General features: G+C 36.9%; 1 protein-coding gene across 2 annotated transcripts in view; it reads right to left on the bottom strand.

The window, feature by feature from the left end:
• Positions 1–21069: 21069 nt before the first annotated feature.
• LOC126426916 (skin secretory protein xP2-like) overlaps positions 21070–24796 on the bottom strand; it is a 242360-nt gene continuing 238633 nt past the window's right edge. For both annotated transcript variants that reach the window (XM_050089020.1, XM_050089021.1), the window contains one exon: positions 21070–22941. The gene's annotated coding sequence lies outside the window, so the exon portion shown is untranslated. The remainder of the gene's footprint in view (positions 22942–24796) is intronic.

The raw sequence follows: 24796 nt of genomic DNA, 5'->3' as shown, positions 1-24796 counted from the left end.
TAACGTGACAGCAACACGTAATATACTGGCCCAGTTTTTATGAGAATTATTTTTTTATATGTGAAAGTAATTTTTCAGGTAACAAGGCCTTGAAAAAAAATATTTTTTGACAATATTATGCAAAATTTCGGACATACTGGCAGGTGGTTTTCACATTAAAATTTTTTTTTTTTCAGATGGTGACTCAGATCTTACGAGAGTACAATATTCGTGATAAGACAGTAGCAGTGTTTTGCCCACTGCATCAACTTAACAGTACAAGATTGTTTCAAAGCAGAAACATTTTTCCAATATGTTATTGAAAACAAAGGCTGCTGTGACTTTCTTTCATACCTCTACATTAGAAAGTGAAAAACGGCGCACTGTTCGGAAAAGAGGTGAGCTTGTGATTGCGATCAATGAAAGTTCAAAAGCACTGCCTACCATCAAAGCAGAAAATTACTTAGCTATACAAGAGATAATAATTCTTCTTGAAACTTTTGAAGTGGTAGCAACAACATTCTCAGGGGAGTCATACTTCGCTGTTCCCTTAACTATACCTCTAATACGAGGTATTGCTGCAAAGTTGTCGGACTTGGAGCACCTTAATAACTAATGAAGCACGAAGTGTCCTGGATTTCTTGACTAAATCAGTCGGTGAAAGAGTGAAACCGTTGAACACACTGTTAATTTGCGGGTGTCATTCTTAGATCCTAGGTTCAAAAAGATTGTTTCAGGACATTTCAAAAAGTAGAGGACGCTGCATAACTACTTGAGAAAGAGTATGCTGCTATCATCGCATCAACTCCAAGAATAATACATGAAACAGAAGCATCCACGAGCAGTTCTAATACGTCTATTGGTAGTCCAACCGTTTGAAATCGGATGATCTACTTTTTTTTGCCCAATTAGCAACAGCGTAACGTCGATGTCATCACACCATTCAGTGATTCCATCATTGACTTACGTCAATATTTTGGAAACCTGTAAAGGCCCGTCCACACGCAACGATCTGTCTGCGCAAATGTCTGCGCACATCACATCTGCGCAGACAGATCGTTGCGTGTGGACAGAAGATTTGCACCAACCTGAGGTGTGTGCAAACCTGGAAGTTGGAGTTGGAGGTTTGAGCGAAACCTCTCAAATCTGTCGGTTCAAACCACATCTGCGCAGACAAGTTGGAGCGTGTGGACAGGAGATCGTCGCAAATCTGGCGCGAAACAGCTGTTTGCTCAGTCTAGTGTTTGTATTTGTGCACACAGGGCATTAAAATGACTGATACTCGTCAGTGTTCTCGAGAGTTTGTAAGTGAATTCATTGAAATATACAGAAACCACCCATGTTTGTGGAAGATTAAAAGTAAAGAATATAGTGACCGAGACAAAAAGACAGCAGCATACAGTGCTCTAATTGAAAAATTGCGGGCAGTTGGCGCCTCGGCAAAGAGAGAAACGGTAATAAAAAAATAATTTCGTTGCGAACTGGCGAAATTATTTGCGGATGGATGTCGAAACTTATAATTATCTCTTAAAGCATGTAACCCCTCATATTATGAGAAAAATACTTGTATGAGAAGGGAAATTTCTCCTCATGAACGCCTGGCAGTAACATTAAGATTTCTAGCAACAGGAAGGAGCTACAATGATTTGGAATTTTCATCTGCAATATCGAAACAAGCATTGAGTGAAATAATACCCAACACATGTGAAGCTATTTACGCTTTCCTGAAGGATGAGTTCATGAAGGCAAGTCAAGTAAATTAGTCTGTCAGCGAACTGTTTACCGAAAAGAGTTATCCAAAGTTCAGAAATCTAGAAGATCTGGTGTAGGAGTAGATCAAGTATACCAGCCAACGTTATGGTATTTTGATCTGATTGGCTTTCTTAGGGATCAAGAAACACCAAGACCAAGCAGGAGTACAATTGAAGATGAAATTGAAGTGCCAATGTGCGAGGAAATGGAACACGAGGTTATGTAAAACAAAGCAGGTTCGCCCTGCAACTCTCGCAGTAAATTTACGTGACAAAACTGCTTTCGCTTTAGCAGCCACTGTCTGCACCATTTTGACCGCTTTCTCTGTTTCCTGCGGTTGGTCTGAATGTTTTTTGCAACACAAGTTGCGAACACAGACCACAACAGAACTTCCTCCATTTCTATTTTTCAAAATAACTGAATTAAATTTTGACGTTTTCGGGGAGCGTAGTCGCTTGCCACTGATATTTCTTTTCTACATCGACAGATGGCGGGCGAGTAGTAGATAGGGGTTTGTGTCGTGTGAACACACCACATTTGCAGCGATCTTTTGCATGTACAGACATCTGCGCCGATGTCTGCGCAGACAGATCGTTGCGTGTGGACCGGGCTTAATACACAAGCTGGCTTGAGTATTAGAATATTGTTTACTTGTAACAGCTACTAAATTTTTATGCTGTCCAGCGACTTCAGTTCCTGCAGATACGGTTTTCTCCAAGGCAGGATAAATAATTACTGAAAAACGCAACAGACTAAAGGAGAAGAATTAAAATATCTCACTTTTTATAAAATGAAATCTGTGTATATTTTAGTATTGTACTTTAAACAGCAGACTAACGGACAAGAATTTAAATACCTTACTTTTTATAAAACAAAATTTGCATATCTTGTATAGTTGTATTTTAAACAATAGAACATCTTAGAACTTTTTTTCATTTGAAATACCTGCACAGAACAATCGATAGTTAATCGATATATTTTAAAAATAATATCGACATCGGCTGTAGAGGTGGGCCAAACGGTTATTCTGGAGTAACCGTTATCACAGTTCCAGTTATTCTTTGATAACCGTTATCGTTAACGGTTATTAATAACTGCCAAGTTATTTTTCGCTAGCGAATACCGATAACTCCGACAGTTAAATAACGACATAGTTGGAATCCATCAGTTTAGTTATCAGTAGAACTGCGAGTAGTGTGAAATAGCAGGAATGTCGTATGACTCGTGTCATAACCTCAGCTTATTAACTCCGGGTACATTTTAGTTGATGTTAGAACGATTATTAGTGTTTCAGATTATATGTTTGTAGGTTATCGGTCGCTATTAGAAATATTATCTTCGCAGCTGCGACAGAAAGTACGCGGAACTTCGCCAAAGCACTGTTTAAGTAAAATGTTAACAACGTGCGTTTTTAAGTATGAAGTAATATGTAAACTGAGTACTGTAGGTTAAATTCGAAGCTTAATTTCTTGTGCTGCTCACATAATAGAATAAAGTGTACAGTCTTGTAATACAACAAAAAATATACGTAATGTGACAGATTCGTTTACTCCTGTGCTGTAAAAGCTAGTCCTATTGGGGAAAGTGTGAGTACGCTAATCCAAGTTTTATGTCAGATTTGCAAACTGCTCGATTTCTCCAGCGACAGCATGTTTATAACATATGAAGACATGCAGATCGAAAAGGTTGACAGTGTTACATTTCTGGGACTACAACTCGATAATAAATTCAGTTGGGAAGGGCATACCACATTTTTTCATTCTATTATTTCATAAGGGAACATATTCTGTGGTAACTCATCAAACGTAGCAAAAGTTTTTCGCATGTAAAAGCGTGTAATAAAAATCGTTTGTGGTATCAATTCAAGAACATCATGTAGGAACCTGTTCAAGGAACTTTGTATTCTAACCACTGCTTCCTAGTATATTTATTCCTTAATGAAATTTGTTACAAGTATTTCCAACCAATAGCTCAATACATAATATCAGTACTAGAAATGGGAACAGCAATCTACATAAAGACCTAAAATTACTTACCTTGGTCCAAAAGGGGTCCAATATTCAGGAACATGCATTTTCAATAAGCTGCCAGCAAGTCAGCAACCATTAAAAACTTGGTTTCAGATAAGGCACGGTTTACAGTGTGTTTGAATGACTATTTGATACATAAGTGTCTGATTCCACCCATCATCAATATGCCGGAAATGTCTATTTTAAGTGTGTCTATGACGTCACTACATACACATGGCAACAAACACGAAGATACATATAAATAATACAATAACATTTCCCACCAAAAATGCAATCAAACCAATGGGACAACTGCGGGAAGTTGGGGGTTTTAGGGTGAGGACAAGCTAGTAAAAAAAACACACCATGATCCCAAAACACAAAATGAAGAACAAAAAGAAAAAAAATACAGCATTCTGCTACACCAACAAAAATCTGCAGGAATCGGACACTTCCCTTGAACAATATAGGTCAACTATAGGTGACCATACCAAAACACCAATACCCACAACTAAAAGTACGAAAATTGGAATCAGACAGTTCCCTTGACCTACATAGGTCAAACTCAGATGACGATACTAAAACATCAACACACACAATTATGAAAATGGGAATCGGTCATTATCCGGTGACCTATATAGGTCCACCACAGCTACTGATGCCAAAAAACCAACACCTACAACTGCGAAAAATAAAACCACAATCCCAAAAGTCCACAAGTCAATCACCCCTACATAAATTAAATCACATTCAATACTTCATAAATACACAAAACATCACAGCTAGAAAAAAAAAAAAAAATTAATTACCACCAGCAAATTCCGGCACTGCAACCTAGATCGACAGCCCCCCCCCCCCCCCCCCACACACACACACAAAAACCAACTCATAAATACCGTGCCGTAATGACATTCACACTCCACAACACCTTTACGTCGAAGCAGACGGGTGGAATCAGACGCTTCCAGTGACCCCTCCTTCTGCTCTGTAGATGAATATCGTAACAGAGACTGATAGACCAGCTTAGGTAAAAATTCTGCTATATTTCAGTTTTGACAGCACTTGGTTGCAACAGTCAAGATCGGGTATTCTGTGTACGATAAATTTATTAAAAGTACGTAACTGTGTTTTATTCTGTCAGTGTACCAATTCTGTAAATATTAGCAGTTACTGTGATATATTCACGTATTTTGGCAATCTCCTGACAAATGATGAGGATAATAATTATTATATTCCACTGTATTATGTTATACTTTCTGACATGTTATTTGTCATTCGTGATGGCCAGCGGCTATTTCCGTAGCAGTACGAAAATATTTGTTCGCTCCAGTTACTATCCTCTCTGGAAATATCACCTGGAACTACGACCTTTAACTGGAGTCACCGAGTCAGGAACGTCTAGACACACAGTTATTCCGTTACCAGCTTCCAGGTTATCTGTGGTGGTAGCCCGATAACTACCAGAGAACTAGAACTACGAGCCAATAACGATAACTGCCAGAGGAGAATACCGGCTCTGACAGTTATTTCCATAGTCGCTCGAATTCCTTAGTAACTTTCCTTGTACTACCCGTCCAAGCTAAATTAACACGTAAGGCGGTGGCTTAAGGGAAGGACCGTACTCGTTAATGCCTGTACTGCAGCTCCTATCAGCCACGGCTCGGACATTAACTTTATTTAATTGTTTATGCTAAAAGTAACGAAGGCCCACGAAATAGTACACAGTTCTTATCAACAGATGGCGCGCAGTCTCACAGTTATTCCCATGGTCTATAGAACGCCTCCAAATGCGCAGTACGATATTCGGTCAACAGATGGCGCGAGGCACTGTTGACACTAAACAGTTATTGAAATAACTGCCAGAATCAGAGGAACGGTTATCGCAGTAACCGTTACTTCTCAGTAACCGGTTATTTCTATCAGTTACGTTATTTTTTGCCACCTCTAATCGGCTGTGACAAATACCGATGGTTAAGTAACACTACGTTGTTGATGAATGGCGGTTTTAGGGCGCTAACTTGCGAGGTCATCAGCACTCTCTTTAGCTCGACAGCACATTTTCCACCGTTTATGTATGTGAATGACGCTCATGATAAAAATGGGCTTTGCCTCCAACTATTTAAATACTTTGTAAAATGGGAAAATGCTCAACTTTGTGACAGGAATCTCATTCTAGCCTTCAGCAATTCCTAGCCGTCATTGATTAGCACTGATCCGTTTGCGCACCGTACGACATCAATGCTTATTGTAAAAAGCTCGATCATAAGGATTATCATGTGAAATTTGTGACAAATGAATACTTTTTGGTACAGAGGACGCAACATTTTATCTTGGGGTGGAGAGTCTTCGTTAGATGTGAAAGCAACTTAGGGTGTGCCCATGAAAGCGTGTTGGGACCATTGATATTCATGTTGTACTGTATATGCGGACAATATTAATAGACTTATTTCAAATAATGCTATTACCTATAGCGAAGTACTGAAAGAATCTGGATAAATCAGATCTTGGTAAGATTTCACAGTGATGCAATGACTGGCAACTTGTTTAAATGTTAAGAAATGTAAAATTGTGCACTTCACAAAACGCAAAAACGTCGTAGTCTATGATTATAATTCCAATGAGTCATGGATGGAATCAGTCAAGTCGCACAAATACTTGGATGTAACACTTGTAACCTCCCCACAAAAATTTAAAAGAAATGACAATAAAAATGAGAATCGCAATCTGACTCAAATATAAATTCTTCACAAAAAAATTAAAGTCCATTCAGTGATAAGAAAATTCAATTAAACCGAAATATCGGTCTTTGGCCCTGTGTAAAACAATCATAATTAGAGTCTTACCTCAGAATAACTGGATGTCAAATTTCTGCTCTTTTTTGTGCGCACGGCTTGGAGGAACTGCATTGCAAATAATAATATTTCTTTTTTTTGGTGATTTTACTGAAATTTTTCTTTAAAAAAAAAGTGGAGTGAAATGGGAAGTGCAACGAAATCTTTAGTTCAATAAAAAATAAAATTTTTTGAAAAAAATGCTTTTGAAATAAAAATTATTATTGGGGCGTTTGTTGGAAATTAATTACAATAAATAAATTTTTTACATTATCTAATGATTATATTAATTAACAGTATACCTCATTCAGCATCTTGACCAGTGTTGCCGACCGCCTACATCACACAACCGCACTGGGCTGCTACTACTGACCGACCGCTCTGCATGACGACTACTAGCGTACTGCACTGCACGACTACTACTGACCGACTGCTCTGCATGACGACTATTAGCGTACTTCACGCAACGACTACTGACAGAGTACTGCACTCAACTAGACAGAGCTACAGACTCGCAACGACTACTGACAGACTCGCAACGACTGAATGACAGACTGAGAACCGCTCGCAACACTCGCGCGGTCAAGCGCATACTCTCTGGTCACAGATGCTACAATGCCTCGCCATCGCTGCTATGTTACATACGTGTTTCATAACCCTCCACTGGGGGGGCAAAAATTTGGCAGCGATGGTGAGTCATTTGGACTTGCCAAGCGCGGCAAAATTTTTCTTTAATTAACAAAATTCTACAACTTACAGAATATTTAAATGTTGTGCACACGCACTAAGTACAAAATATATCAGACAAAGACAAAATGTGAGTACAAAACATAGTAGCAAATCAGAAAAATGTATATACAAATTATTTGACAGATAACAAAGTGCACAGGCACTGAAAAAAAAAATTCTTTAGCATATTCAGAACAAATAAACAGACTGGCAAAATATTATGTTGACAAGTGACATGAGTGCACATGCACTGCAGTTGAGAACATATCAGTAATTGATGAAATGTATGTACAATTAGTAACAAATGACATAAGTGCATTCGCATTAAAGTATTGAATATACAGAATAGTAGAAATCATATTGAAAAATGAGAAAAGTGTACAGGCACTGAAGTTCAGTAGAAAACATATTAACACCTAACAGAAGTGCACATGCACTGTAGTTCAGAAAATAAAAAATGTATATACAATATAAAAGACAAAAGTGCACATATACTGTACTTCAGAACAAATCGAAAAAAAAAATGTCTTTATCATATTGGCAATAAATAAACATAATAGCAAAAAAAATGATGTCGACCAGTGACATAAGTATACTCGCACTGGAGTTCAGTGAATTGAAAAAATGTATAGCCATAAACACAATTAATGTTAGCAAAAAATGATTTTCACTATGTGATAAGACATGGTTGTAGCACTTTAGATTGCACACAGCTGTTCTGAAAGTCCATATCTTTCCACAGAAGTACAACACCAAGTGACACAACTTGAAGTTCTTTTCCCCTCAGAATTTATCAGCATAGCCAAGACACTGAACTGTCGTAGTAATATTCCATTTTTATTTTATTTTGGCAGTATATTAGGTACACCAAACAGTGGGACCATAATAACGTCTTCATCGCTCACGGTGGTGGACAGCATGTCGTGTCAACACTACGCTCTTACACGGCACATCAACGTAGAATTAGTGCAAAACCAAATATAGTGCTCCATGATCACTAGGATAAACAGGACAAATGGACATTGCAGTAATTCAGGGTAGTTAGCTCATAAGGTGAAGGACATTAAGTCACATAATATTGTCAATTACAGTAGTAGTTTGCGGCATTCGTAGCCCAGTTATTGAACATTTCTGTACCATGTATGAAGTATTACAGAAAAATGTTCATTAATTGTTTTACATAGAATCAGTAATCTTCTTTTCCTAGTTACAAAGCATTATTAAATAATCGCATTCTTTTCCAGTTACAAAGTATGGTATAGTTAATTAATCATTTGTCATTCCAATATAGTATTAATCATTAACCTTCTCCTAATTACAAAGCATCATGAAACAATCGCATTCTTTTCCAGTTACAAAGTATGGCATAGTTAATTAATCATTTGTCATTTCAATAGTAATAATCATTAGCTTTTTCCTAATTACAAAGCATTATTAAACAATCACATTCTTTCCCAATTATAAAGCATAGCATAATTAATTAATCATTTGTCATTCCATTAGTAATAATCATTAGTTTTTTCCTAATTACAAAGCATTATTAAACAATCACATTCTTTCCCAATTATAAAGCATAGCATAATTAATTAATCATTTGTCATTCCATTAGTAATAATCATTAGCTTTTTCCTAATTACAAAGCATTATTAAACAGTCACATTAATTTCCAATTACGAAGTATGAACATTGAAAACAAGAGCTAATTAATGGCATAATTAATAACAATTCATTAAGTGACACTAATTATTGGCACTCAGTGGCCATCAGGTATCAAATAGTATAAAGCATTGTTCCTCATTCAGTATTATTCAGATCATTACGAAGTCATTATTAAAAATCAGTTAATTATAGTCATACCATTAATAATCATGGGGATTATAAGTAGTCTCATTACAATAACAGTGGCAATTACTAGCCAGTTACTAAGCATTATTTTATATATATGTGTATTTTTGTTGTCTCATTAAGAAGTCATTACTCAAGTGACATACTATTTAGAGCTAATCAGTATTATTCAGAATTTTCTCAAACTGGTATCACTATTTGGGACTGTTAATACATTTTTTTTTTGTTAGCAATGCGTTGCGTTGGGATCGATAATTAATTGCTGAGGCATAACACTTATTGCTTTTGACCTATTGCTGCAAATGAGGATAGGTAACGTCATTCGTCATGAGTCAGCTGTAGCAAGGTTATGTAACAAGGCAGTATATGTGATTACATTTATAAATGGTAAACACAAATGGGTAAAAAAAAAAAATGCAAGTACTAGAACAGGTATAATAAGTAACAGTTTTAGTAAGTATCATGACAAGCATCTCCTGGAAAAAAGTACAAAATGGATTATTGACCTGAAAGAAGAAACGCACACTATGCTGAAAAGTAGTGAACTTCGAATTAACAAGTAGTGAAATGTGTACAAAATGTGTTCCATAGCTGTCCTTTCCAAAACTTTCCGTCATCCTACTATGCAATATAACACCTGCTGTCAAAACAAACTGCAACAAATACTTAAATAACTACATAGCATAAATATAAAACTCCAACATTATCCTCATCTGTAAAGAAAAAACTTCATTATCAATCACTTCATTACCCATATTATCATAACTTCATTATTATCATCACCTGTAAATAAAAACTTCATTATTCATAATACCATATCCTTCATCATTATTCATCAGTATTCATTATCATCTGCAAAAAATCATTTCATTACTCATTATACAACTATTCCTTATCTCTAGCATATTTCATCACTAAAACTAAGATGTGTAGTTCAGTCTGACAGCCTGCATCAATCACCTTGTATTCTGAAAGAAAAAATTAGTTAAGACTGCTATTCTACGATGAGTATAGTATATTCTTGTTAATGCTTGTTAATCCTGATCCATTTACTCATCCTCATAAAGTTATTGCATCTTCTTTCGTTTATTCCGTAGGTGAAATTCCCATTGCTGTTGAATTTATTTCTTACACGCATCATTTCTTTCTGAAATTCATGAACAAAGATTAATGTCTTGCATTTAAATCACATACCCACTAAATAATGACTGGTTTATGGTAACATAATTAACCATACAGCATAACATGACAGGAAACGTAATATGTCAAAGGCATTCACAGTGTTCAGAGGCAAAATCTACAGATAATATCACAATGCAGCAGCAAAAATGTAAAACAGTCACGATGTTGAGATGTCATAAGGCAAAAAAAATGTCAAAGTCAACTGGTGTGTGTTATATCTTAACTATTTCACAGTGCATACAAACAAAACTGGAGTACAATCATATACACAAAAAAAAGTGGAAAATGTGCACGGTATTATGTGTAACGACAAGAAAAGCGACCTGCTAACCTTACCTTGCCGGGCACTTGCCAAGAAAAAAATACGATAATCATCAGCAATTAGTCAAGTGAAATAATTGCATTAATAAATGACATCATAGTGTGTTGAATCATAAAGTCTCTTCATTCAATAAACGGTTTAATGTTTGAGATATGGTGGTTGCCTTTCGATTTTCTAGTTCTCAAAGTTTCGACGTGTACAACATTGGGGTGAGGGATGCTGCGAATCCGATATGGACCTGCGTATAGAAGTTCAAATTTACTGCACTTACCTTTTAATTTACTGGATAAATAATGTGTACGTACTAATATTTTCTGTCCAACGTGAAAGTCTCGGCGTCTACAAACCTGTTTTTGCTGTCTTCTCCGGCGCTCTGCGGCACGTTTGATGTTGTTCAGCGCAATGTCAATTATTTCGTGGTGTCTTAGTCGACGACATTTAGGGAAGTTTACTAATTCTTTAATTTTGTTTGGGGGTTCAACGTTTTTCAGTATAACAGACGGAGATAGCATAGTGGATTCATTTGGAATGGAATTAATTACGTCTTGGAATGAGAGTATGTGTGTATCCCAATCAATATGTCTTTTGTGGCAGTATATTCGGCACAGCTTACCAATTTCTTTCATTAATCTTTCACAGGGGTTCGAAGAAGCATGGTACTTGGATATATAGATCGGAGAAATGTTTCTGGCTCGTAACATGCGTGTCCATACGCTACTACGAAATTGAGATCCATTGTCAGAAATTACTCTCATCACATGCCTTACATGAAATAGAAAATGTTTTACAAATGCCTTCGAAACAGTTTTAGCAGTAGCTTTGCGTAACGGAGTGAAAGTAACAAATTTTGAAGTGAGCTCAACAGCGACAAAGATGTAGCAAAAACCTCTGTTAGTTCTCGGAATCGGACCAAAAATATCTACAGCGGCCATATGTCTTAACTTAACAGGTACAATGGGATATAAAGGAGGAATATGTGAAGTGGTGTCTGATTTAGCTTTCTGGCAAATTTTACAAGACGCTAAAACTCGTCGTATACGTTTCTCCATGTTAGTAAAATAACAGTTCTGTCTCAGTATAAGAAAACATTTTCGTGCTCCGTAATGTGCGTAACTTGAATGAGTGTACCAGATTAATTTGTTAACCAGTTCGTCAGGAATGCATAATAACCAATTGTTGCTGTCTGGATGAGAGCGGCGAAACAGAATGTCATTGCGTACAGTGTAGTGGTTCCTAATCGTAACATTTTTTCTATCTTGCCAAAGGTGTTTAATTTCTCTCCACACATTGTCTTTATTTTGTTCTCGTGCTATGTCCTGTAATGACGATGAAATAAAGTTTTCAAATGCAACTTGCTGAATGTACATGACACTGAAATTTGTTTTGCAGAAGTTGGTTGCTACGTCTTGCTGATTGTTGCCGAGAGAACGCGATAGTGCGTCTGCTATAACATTTTGTGTGCCGGGAATGTGGACAATCGTAAAATTAAATTCTTGTAAATATAGTTTCCATCTACTTAACCTGTCGTGAGTGAATTTAGCCGATAGTAAAAATTGTATTGCTCTGTGGTCTGTGTAGACGGTGGTATGTCTGCCGTAAAGAAAATGCCTAAATCTCGTGAAAGCCCATACAACACATAATGTTTCCAGTTCTGTAACAGAATAATTTCGTTCAGCAGGTGACAAAATGCGGCTTGCAAATGCGATGTTTTTGATTACTGTAGAACCATCTTCTTCAATTTCCTGGAAAATATGTACGCCTAAAGCGGTGTTAGAACTGTCGGTGGCAATGGAAAAATTTCTAGTAAGGTCTGGGTGCGATAAAAGGGGTGCATTCAACAGAGCATGTTTCAGGTTCACAAATTCAGAATGTGCTTGCTTATCCCAAGACCAAATACTGTTTTTACCTGTTAATTGACATAATCTGGGTGTGTCTAAAGCAGAATGATGAATAAATTTACGAAAAAAATTAATTAAGCCCAAAAAACTGCGTAATTGCTTCTTTGTCGTAGGAACAGTAATGTCACGTAGAGCTTGAAGTTTTTCCGGATCTGGTGCAATGCCTTCTGCTGAAATCACGTGTCCAAGAAATTTTATGGAAGTTTTGCCAAAGTGCGATTTACTAAGATTAACTGTAAGTCCTTGTGCATGAAAAGTTTGTAACAGTTGTTCAAGAATCAGATTGTGTTCAGACCAGTTAGCTTCTGCAATAAGAATGTCGTCTACATGCGTCGTAAGTCTGTCCTTAATGCAAACGTGTGTCGGATGGCGTCAAAATTAATAACATCTTCGTGAAGAAGATTCTGCGTGTCAAAATTATTGCTTACGTTACTGGAATATGAAACCTGTACTGTGTCTGGTCAAATTCTGTCGTACGTGCTACTATTTACGGGAGAATACTGTGGCATATCCACTATATGAACTGTTCTGTTATTTCTTACTGACGTGTTACGCTATGGATGACACCTATTGTCTGTTTCATTCATGATTATTCGTTGTTGCTGATGTTGTTGCTGCTCATAAGATCGACTGTTATTAAATGTACGCTGAAAATTGTGCTCATCATTTTTTTTTTTTTTTTTTTTACGTCTGTCCTGATAGTAATTCCTATACGGCGCATTGCGATACGAGTTGAAATAGTGTGTTGTCTGTACGTAGTTATTTCTTTGCTGCCATGCGTTACTATTTGTTGGAGCTGGGACTATACGTGCACGCGGCGAAACATTAAAGTTTGGTTGACCTTGTAGACTGCATTGTTGGTTACGTATGCTAAGCGGCTGACTTTCATGCTGTTGCGGTGAAAAGGTCTATTGTTACCAATGCGTTTGCTGTTAATTTTACACATACTGATGATTACGATTTTATCCGTTATTAAAATTACGCTGGTTCTGGAGTGCCTACTGAACATTGTCACATTCGGTAAAAGATTTGTCATATCCGGTTTTCTTTAGTCATTTTTCTTAATTCTAGGTAGAGCAATAGTTAAAGAGCAGTTTTGATAGATATAAAGGATAGTAGAAGAAAAGGCAGCAGTGCAGAAAACTAAAGATGAAACAGCACTACTCCAGCTCGGGGCCCTATGCTCGCTACGGCACATATTCATTAAAGCGTAATGAATCCCCTGAGGTCTATTACGCACTGAGAATAAATTTTAGTTTTTGCGTTACAGGCAATAGCGGTAAAATTCCAAAAGTAAATAGTTGTATCCATGTTAATTCTAGTTTCTGCATTATAGGCAATGCTGTTGTAAATACAAAAATAAATTGTCGCATCTGGTTCAAAGCTAGCTTCTGCATTACAGGCAATAGCGGTGAAAGCATAAAAACAAATTGTCGTATACAGTTCAAAGCGTGTACCTGTGTTCTGTCATTATTAAATTCTTTACATTTTCTGGCGGATAAAAATTGCTCGTAATCTACGTTCTCGTCACTGAATTTGATAACACGTTCAGGTTTGTGTGTGAATCTGTTCGTCTGTGTCATTTCGTACTTCAAGTTGTGTAGCTTTTCAGATTTTAAGTCGCGTAGCTTTTCGGATTTTAATTCGCGTAGTCTCTGTAAATTGTTCACATTATACACGCTGCGTAAGTCTGACAAATCTTCGCAAAGTAGCGGATTCTGTGACGTATTGGTGACTGAAATAGTTTTCAACTCTGTTACTGTAACACTTTCGTCAATTTGGTTGATCTGTCGTGCAAATTTCTCGTCAGCTTCCGTATTCGGAGTGTGTGAAACTTCCACTGACTCTAAATTAACTTCGTCGCGAATCTGTACTACGTTTTTAGGGCATTGTTCGGTGACTGCATTAATTTCGTGTATCTGTGTTTCGTTCGCTAAACATTGTTCAGTGACTGCATCAATCTTGTCTTTATGTGATTCTGTTGTGCCTACACGTGTGCTACTTAATTCTTGTGCAACAGTGCCAACTTTTTCATTACTGTTATTAGCACAAGCCTTAGTATCCTCACGTAATTGTTCTTTAGTGTCATGGCACTGCGCGGCAACGGCTCTAATTTGTTCACTAAGCTGTCTGGAATTGTCGTCTAATTTTTCATTCTGTTGTCTGACCTGTTCACTAAGTTGTTTGAGATTTTCGTCATTATTGTCAAGTTTCTCATTTAAGTGTTTGTTATCTTCCCTAAGTTGTTTGAAATTTTCATTCTGTTGTTTACTCATTTGTCGCAACAAAGCCATAATTGGATTCGACTCAAGGTCAGCATTTCTATTCTCTGTGCTGTTCAATAGTGGATCTGGAATTGTTTCACTTTCTGTAACCATTTGGTCATTTTGAGATTTACAAAAAGGTTTGTCAGTCAAATGTATACTATCAGTCATTGTTTCGGAATTAAATAAATCTGTCCTACTTTGTGTGATCTGTTCATTTTCATTACACTAATTTGTCTGTACATTACTTAGATTTTCTAAATCGGGTGTGTTAAGCTCGGCAGCGCTCATTACTATAGACCGCTCCGCGTCATCAATTGTCGTCAAATTAACAGACGAGACAATTGAGTTCGTTTGTTCATTATCAAGGTAAAAGTCATCACTAGTGGTTGGAATGCACTGATTGTTAGTGAACGCAGGATTGTCATCATTACACTGCGTGTCACATGTCCTATCGGTAAAGTTGTTTGCGTCGGTAATTTCATTCATAATACCTCGCGATACACTATTCACAGTCTTTCGCGGCATTTTTACAATAGTCACAATTTTTCAGAAAATAAATAAGCACAATGCAAAAGGAACACACAAATACAACAGAGCAACGAATTGCCGTTGACCTGTAGAAAGAAAGTCACAAGTTAATAAAAGCGTTGCGCCAAATCCTAATTATATCTAAGCAAATAAGAGCAGATATCTGACTGTTGCTCAAAAGACTCTCAACGAAATACGATCCTGGACTGGGTGTCGCCAAGTGTAACCTCCCCACAAAATTTTGAAAGAAAGAAAGAAACACGACAATATTTAATTATGAATGCTAATGGACATTGCGCTAATTGTAACCTCGCCCACAATGAGAGGTATTGAAAATGGCAACAAAAATGTGAAATTCGCAATCTGACTCAAATATAAATTCTTCACAAAAAAATTAAAGTCCATTCAGTGATAAGAAAATTCAATTAAACCGAAATATCGGTCTTTGGCCCTGTGTAAAACAATCATAATTAGAGTCTTACCTCAGAATAACTGGATGTCAAATTTCTGCTCTTTTTTGTGCGCACGGCTTGGAGGAACTGCATTGCAAATAATAATATTTCTTTTTTTTGGTGATTTTACTGAAATTTTTCTTTAAAAAAAAAGTGGAGTGAAATGGGAAGTGCAACGAAATCTTTAGTTCAATAAAAAATAAAATTTTTTGAAAAAAATGCTTTTGAAATAAAAATTATTATTGGGGCGTTTGTTGGAAATTAATTACAATAAATAAATTTTTTACATTATCTAATGATTATATTAATTAACAGTATACCTCATTCAGCATCTTGACCAGTGTTGCCGACCGCCTACATCACACAACCGCACTGGGCTGCTACTACTGACCGACCGCTCTGCATGACGACTACTAGCGTACTGCACTGCACGACTACTACTGACCGACTGCTCTGCATGACGACTATTAGCGTACTTCACGCAACGACTACTGACAGAGTACTGCACTCAACTAGACAGAGCTACAGACTCGCAACGACTACTGACAGACTCGCAACGACTGAATGACAGACTGAGAACCGCTCGCAACACTCGCGCGGTCAAGCGCATACTCTCTGGTCACAGATGCTACAATGCCTCGCCATCGCTGCTATGTTACATACGTGTTTCACACTTTATAGTGATATGAAATGTAATTATCACACAGGCTGAGTCATGAATAAAACAGATGGTACACCTCGCTTTATTGGTAGAATATTGGGGAAATGTACTCAATCTACAAAGGAGATTTCTTACAAATCACTCGTGCGACCCATTCCAGAAGATTGCTAAAGTGTGTGGGACCCGTACCAAACAGGATTAACGGTGCAAGCTGAATACACAGAGGACATCAGAATTATCACAGGTTATTTTGACCCCTGGAAAAATAATACAAAGTAAACGATCCCGAGAAAGCGTACTTCGGGTTTAAAGAACAGGCTTTCAATGATGTTTCTAAGAATATGTTACAATCCCCTACGTATCACTCACGTAGGGATAATGAAGATAAAATCAGAATAATTACAGCACGCACAGAGGCATTCAAAACAAGCATTCATCCGCCACTCCATAAGTGAACGGAACGGGAAGAAACCTAATAACCCATACAATGGGACGTACCCTCTGCCATGCACTTCACATTGGTTTGCAGACTATAAATGTAGGTCACATCCACGACTGAGAATTCAGATTGTTGCGTAAGGACAGGAGATTTGCACAGATATATGTGCAAAACTGAAGTTGGAGGTTCGATCAAAGTTGCTCAAATCTTTGGACTGAAATATCTGCGCAGACAAATCGTAGCGTGTGAACAGGAACTCCACGCAAATCTGGCGCGCGAAACGTGTTTATTCAGTTTTTCGTCCGTGAGTGCCAACAAGCACAGTGAATTTTGAAATTGAGATATACGTCAGTGCTCCGGAGATTTCATTGCTTAATTTATTAAAATGTAGTCACACGCTTGTAGAAAATTAAGAGCAAGGAAAACAGCGATCAGGTTAAGAAGGCAGCTGTTTATTCTTTAATAGAGGAAATCGAAGCGGTTGATCCTACGACAAACACTTCATACGTTACAGAAATGCTTTTAAAAGATCTTCCTTCAGGACAGCGTATATAGCTTCGTATGTTGCTATTCTCATACAAGTATTTTTCCGTGATATGCGACGAGTTATGAGCGTCAAAACATACCTATGCTTTCTAATCTATCCGCACCTTGTTAAGTACATTTATGTGTGAATAATGTGGCTTCGCTTAAGTAGGCAGCCTGGACAAGCAGTCTTTTTTTAGCCTAGGTATAAATATTGACATTATGGACTGGCATTATGCACCGATCTTATCATCATCGGTAACGGAAAAATTAGTATTTATGAGGACCTAATTGATTATCTGTAGTATGGGGGCGACAAGTTGACCGCTGGCCCCTGTATTGATTGTTACAAGACTGCGACATTCGAACACTTCGTGTCGGCTGTGTGAGGGGGCGGTTAATTTGATTTAAATGAATTATACAGTAGAAGACACAATCACAAATTTTACTTAGCGTTTTTAATATCATTTTACTTCTACTCACTGCGATGTATTACAACTACCCTATTTTAAATTCATATTCCTTGCTGAAAATATGTACCTTGACGATGACTGTCTTTCTAATACGCATTCCCGAATCCATTTACTTAAGTTTGGCACATTAACACCATGGCAGCTGAACGGTACTATTCGAGCACGTCTGGGAGCTGTCAGTAATAGAATGCAGACAAAAAAATTCCGTCCCTCACATCCTCTAACCACGCAATGTCTGCGCTACTTTACCTCTCCGTTGAGTTGCCAACTTTACTCACCGCCCGGCCAAATTCACAAACTTCAACTAAAACTGAGCACATATAAAAATACTAGTATTTTTGTTCGTTATTGATCCGAAAACGTGCACTCAACGTTAGTTGACACTTTCAGATTAGGTCAGATTGTTGTAAAATACAACAGACTCACGGGCCGCACGAACACTTTATTCGGGTCACATGACGACAGACTACACCATTTTTATCGGTCTCCCTGTGTCTTTCATTTAGTTTGCAATTTAAATTAAGGATAGACGATAGTATTTCCCTTCATTACGAATTTGTGAATAAATGAAACAATCTTTCAGGTTGGAAGGACGTAGTCTCTTGTCGCTCAAATTTTTCTAGACCGACAAATGAGGGCGAGCAGTAGATTGGAACTTGCGAACACACCGTATCAGCAACTATTTACAGCATGCACGGTCATTTGCGCAAATATGCCGTTGTTTCCAGGCGGGACCTTGCAGTACCTTTTATAACAAGTATTGTGGCTTCGGCAAATTTTAAATAACTGTTTACCTCAGTCTTTGTATATCAGCGGCCCTTATTTGGTTACACAATTAAGTACCCCTTCTTGGGAAGTTTATTTGTAGCATATGTGACCCCCTGAGAATACTAAGAATAAAATCAATCAAACTGTTAGTAAGTGCCTTAATTACTGATATGCCTCATGGTTATTGTAAATAGCAACAAGCAATCCACATAAATTCTTTGAAACTGTGCTTTTACAAATGCATGAAGTATACAGCAGTGATAGTACAGTTGTCTCAAAGTGGCTGGTGTCTCAACGAAATACATTAATGTAAACTTGCATGGCGTGACATCCTGCGTACTTTACACCTGTATATAAAGGGGAAAAAAAACACATTTCAAAACTAGCTTCTCATTCTAAAATTATTTTCAAATGACACTTTAGTGCCCCTCCACCAATTCTGAAAAGCATGTTTGATGACCATTGATTACCATGGATAATTACTGCCTCAGGCGAGTCATATAGAACTTTGCCTGTCTGTGGGGTTGTTGCTGAACAGTGTTACAATGGAAAAATTCTTCTGGTAGTACTCTTTCATTTGATACCAGAAACTTCAATAACTACATTCCTCACCATTTTAGTACACCTTTCAACTGAGTTTATAAACAAAGGATTTCCTGTCATTAGCATTTCAAGTTCTTTGCTGTAGTTAAAACAAACCCACTAAAACCATTACCCAAAACAGTTTCCACATAATTAAGCATGACGTGTGTGTGTGAATATATAGAAAAGCACTGCCTCTTTTCAGAATCATCTAGTCACTGAGAATTTGTTGGTACAAATTTGACTTGTTACATAAACTTCTTTGTGGAAAAAAAAAAAAAAATTAACACTTTTAGTGATACCAACGTTACTGAATTTGACTTTTTTATTATAAATTTGATATCGCCTTGCGATGTACATAACTACACAGTGTAAACTGGTGTCACTGTTCCACAATAATTTCGTCCTTCCCTATACGCCTGACAAAAATGTCACTACTAAAAAAGACATTCAAATTTGTTCAAGTTCACATGGAAAATGCAAAGTTCTGACTTCTGCGGCACTGTACTTTTAGTACTTCACTGAGACCCAAAGAAACTCCACACAGATGACTTTTCACACTTTATTGTCCTCTGAAACAGACAAATGATTTGTTTTTTTTTTTTTCACAATCATAACTCATTTCTTTAGAAACATGTCCACACTGATCCAAGCTTTAGAACAGTTTTTAAATCTTTTCTGTCATTTAACCTAAGTTAAAAACTATGTCACTACATCACTGCCTTTAATTAATTCCTCTGACAAATGTGAAAACACGAAGTATTTTTTAATATATATATTAAGTGTATAAATTCACTTTATACTCAAGTTTTCACTATGCGTAGTTATTACAGCACTAAGATAATCCGAAGGCAGGTTCTGATCCAAAGTCTTTATTTTAAGTTATCTCGCCTTACAGTATTACCTACAGTAAGCCTTTGAGCATACCAATTTTATAGTTCTCTCTTAAACGGTAAATGTACATTTGTGAATACTGAAGCAACACAAACTGAAACAAAGCACCTGCAGAGATTTTACTGCAGTTCTATTTTCTACTATGTCACATAAAATTGGACCTCTCAAAGGCTAAACCTATTTCAAACCATTTCTTGTCCACACTACTGGGATCTAGAGCATGCCTTGGAACAAAGAGAAATACATTTACAGTACTGGAAATAATATATGTATATAGCTTTATATATATTATCACATGGTAAAACTATTTCACTGTTTACATGCTGTATGTTCTTTAAATTCTGGATGTAAACAGGCATACTCAGCAACAACAAACTACACCAGCACAAATGCTGATGTGATGTAATGAGATGACAGCTGGTTCCATTGATGCATTTGCCCACTTTTACTAAACAGAAGAGAAACGAATTCAAGAAACTGAATGGAAAAGACTAACCTGTGTTATTTCTTTGAACATAATGTACGTTCAAGGTCAGGAGACAAAAGAGAAGGAAAGAAAGAAGAAATTTTCTTGTTCCCAAATCTAATAATAATTCAAATGGTATTCCATTCATACTTACATCAGACTAAAACTTATACCACCAAAAATAAAATTTGATACAAATTTCCTGACAGCCCTGTGCGTACTCTGCAAATAAATGAAGAAAACAATTGTGTACACCAGAAACTTTACAGTGAAGCTTACCACTTTTCTTTTTACAGTTTTTTTTAGAAATATTATTTTCTAATTGTACAATTGTTAACTATATTACCTTAAAAATACATTCTGGGAACAGCAGTTTTTCCTCTTTCACACTCACTCACACTATGAAGTAAACAATTACTCAACACAGATATATATATGTATATACAAAATCAAGGTGAAAAGTTCAATCACATATTATCAATTTTTATTTTTTGACATTTTATACAACAAAACAGTTTGTTGGGCAGAAATAGCTTTTTGTTTGTGTAGTTTAATTCTGTCTCCTCTGTTGACACTGCTGTCCGTGGTTCTGGATTGTCTTCCAGTGCAGCTGTTTGATGCACAAGCTCCCATCAAAATTTGTTCTGAATGATGGTCATTTCACTTTGTTAAGGATTTTCAACAGTGAGTCACCACTCTCACTTTTAACTGGAGACACTGGTCACACATGTGACACCATCAGACACTGTCGAGTAGGGGAAAGTGTATAGAAAAGATGATAAAATACACTACAAAATACAGTTTCTTCGTACAGAGCATCTTGACACGTTTCTCTTCTATCGTCTAGTACATTACTTGTCACAGATTTCTTTTTATTTTGTTACGCGTCACCTGTGCTGCTTCGTTTCTGTGGTTCTCCACCACCGAGGCAAGCAGAATCCAGAAGGTGACAAAAATTGGTTACTATATTCTCAGCAAATAAGCAGGAAAAAGAATTATTCCACAGGTCATCAGAATCAAACACACTGCAGTCCATAAATTAGGAAAAAATCTTGAAGGCTATTTGAAATGCACTGTATCTTCAAGCTTAGTAAGTCCAAAATAAAACAGCACAAGAGCTCTAACGGAGAACTGATATTCGTAATTGCACACAAAATTTATCCAATTAAATACCATCATTGTGAGTAAATGGGAGCAGCTGACCACAAAACTCAAATTTCAAAAGAACACTAAAAATGAGAGGTAAAAGGGTGGTGTGAAGCAAGCCAGAAAAGAATAGGCACTTCCATCAAAAATTAAGACCTGAACTAAAAAAAAAAAAAAAAAAAAAATTAACTAAGGCAAAAACGTAAACTCGCATGCATTGCAATCTGTTACATATGGTTTGATAGACCATCTTCGATAAAACTTATGAAGCAAATGACATTTTTGCTTTCAACAGCAGTGCTACGAAACCATGCAAACGGAAGTCAACATTCTGTACCTATTGTCCTGAACCAAAGAAAATACTCATACATCTGCCAAAGGAAATATTGTGTTCCACCTGCACTATAAATAGGCAACTAGAGAAATGTAAAATACTAAATTGTAGAGCATCAACATTTGCATTATTGAACGTATGTGTGGGGAAAAAACTGCAAAAGGGACTGCACCTAAAATCAATGGGTGCAAGCTTAAGGGACATTTTAAAAGTTTTTGTGCCTCGTAACATGTCCTGAACAAAACATTAAAAATGAGCATGATGCCCGCACAGAGGTAACAAATGCTCCCGTAATTAATTATCAGTCTGAATCTATTTTGCTTTCTCTCATTTATATTTTATTATACACGCTTTCCACAGTGTCAAATGTAAACACTCCCAATTATAAAGACGCATATGAAAAAAAGTTTAACTCACAATAAGGCAAATTCTGATCACTTCGAGTAAATACACAGATTATGTCCCATAAGGCTACAGATTTATTTTACAAATCTGAAAGAAAATCTTTGTCATGTGTTGTAAACACAGCTCCAAAACTGGCAGTGGTTTGCAGGTGTTCTTTTGGCGTTGCTTTTATAGTAACTGATACAGTGGCAGCTTGAGTTTTTCCTGTGCAATGCAAGAGGAAGTGTCGCTGCCTGTTCAGGCAATACATCAGTAGCTAAAGCTGACTGTAGTGCCAGCTTCCTTCACATCACCCACAACCCCTCAGTTCTTCTTGCACTCACGCAACAACACTAATAACTGGAGCAGGAGCATATCAATAGTTAAGACAATTTGAGTTCTGTCTCAGAGCTCCCATTAAAAGGAGCTAATAGAGTGTGTATTTAAAATATGGCCTTCTCTACACCAAGTGGATCTGCAAAAAAAAAAAAAGCACAAAATTACTGGTGTTGAAGCAACAGCGCAAGATGGCAAGGAAAGAAATGCTCCACAGTTAGCTATTTGAAAAATCAAACATTAACAGGCAATAGTACATATTTTATAAACACAAAGAACAGAACAGGCCGATACAAAAAACTGTATCTTTCCAATGTTGCAGGTCTTCTTTAGAACATCTCCGAACATTAAAAATTAATAACCTCCATTCAGCAATTGTTGATCACCTAATAGCATACAATCACTACTCAACAAATATAGAAATTTGTTTCAAAATTCCTAAATCGGCAACAGTGTGCACAAAAAAAAAAAATACAACAGAAGAGAATTATCATACAGAAAAATCAATAGCATGAGGAAAATATGTACCATAATCAAATTGGATACGAAGATCCATAACAATTCCAGTGAGCCGGGCACAGCTGCTTCACACACCTACCTTGCCTAATGATGCAATATGATTTTGTAAAAAGGTCTCTGTGGCAAGAACTTAGTGTTGTCACAGCCATATAGACAACTACTGTTTCTGCCTGCAGCTGTTAGTATCGAGCAGCTGAAAATTGGCAACAGGGCTGCTAGCTGTCAGGGGTCTTCTTACACTGACTCAACTATAAATGAATACAGATTGCTACCTGCCATAAATAACTAAATAAACACAACTTCACACCCCAGCTGCCAACCATCATATGATTATCCTCTACATTAACTCTTCTCCCTATCACTCCCTTTATCTGCTGCTCCCACCCACGACAAGCGCCCCCCCCCCCCCCCCCCAACACACACACACACACACACATTGCTCACCCTCCGCAAACACACTCGCAACAAAACAAATTGTTATAATACAGCTATTACAACAAGTGAACTGATGATAGAACCCTGTAGTTTTTCTGGTAAAATTTATGGAGAGAGTGAGTGAGTATGGAGAGGGAAAAAGTAATAGAAACAGCAACAGCTATAGAAATAAGCTTTACCCCGAGAGGAAAAAAAAAAAAAAACTACCTCAGATTAAGTAACAAAATATACTGATTTTCAGTCTCCAGGAAAAAAACGGGTTTTGATGTCTGCAGAAATTCGTGGCAGATTTGGAACTACCAACATAAATTACTTCTAGCATCATGTGAGGTATCCACAGCTTAATTTTCAGCATAACGTACAGATAAACCATCTTAAGTCACAACCTGGAGAATACCAAGAGGATTTCCACCTATACTGCCCAGACCACACTTTCAGCCTGGAATATTAAAGGTACAGAAATAAACAGCTCTTTATGTCACAAATATTTTTAAAAAAAGCATGATCAATTCCATACATACACACTTTCAAAAAATCTCAGGTCAAATGGTCTTCACCCCAAATTAAGCAAATCATCAAAATAACTCTAATCTGCACTAATTCCAAGGTAAAATTCAGGGGAAAAATTTCAAGCTTTAACAATAAAAAGAGGTCTTAGGCAAGATGATGCATTATCCCCACTGCTTTCAAATGTAGCCCTCAATGAGTATTTGCAAAAAGAAAATACACCTAAATTAAAATTGGAGCAAATCCCTCAACATGAACAAACTGTCCAGGGTATGCCGATGATTTAGCTTTCTTAACTCTTGATATGGATGAAGCTTGAGCCCAAATCAACAGTCTCCCAAAAAATTGAAACTGAGTCTGTGACCAGAAAAACCCTGAGTATAAGTATAGTCCTCATGAACAATCAAAAAATTAAAATAGCTCTACATTTAAAATATCTAGGACAACCCACCAATAACAACTTAAGTGAATTAGAAACATGGATAAATAGAACCAACAAAATGAAGAAATATAAACGTAAGCTTCTGCGGCCA

This window comes from Schistocerca serialis, chromosome 11, assembly GCF_023864345.2.
Source record: "Schistocerca serialis cubense isolate TAMUIC-IGC-003099 chromosome 11, iqSchSeri2.2, whole genome shotgun sequence".
NCBI lineage: Eukaryota > Metazoa > Arthropoda > Insecta > Orthoptera > Acrididae > Schistocerca > Schistocerca serialis.
This window is presented reverse-complemented; position numbering and strand designations above follow the sequence as displayed.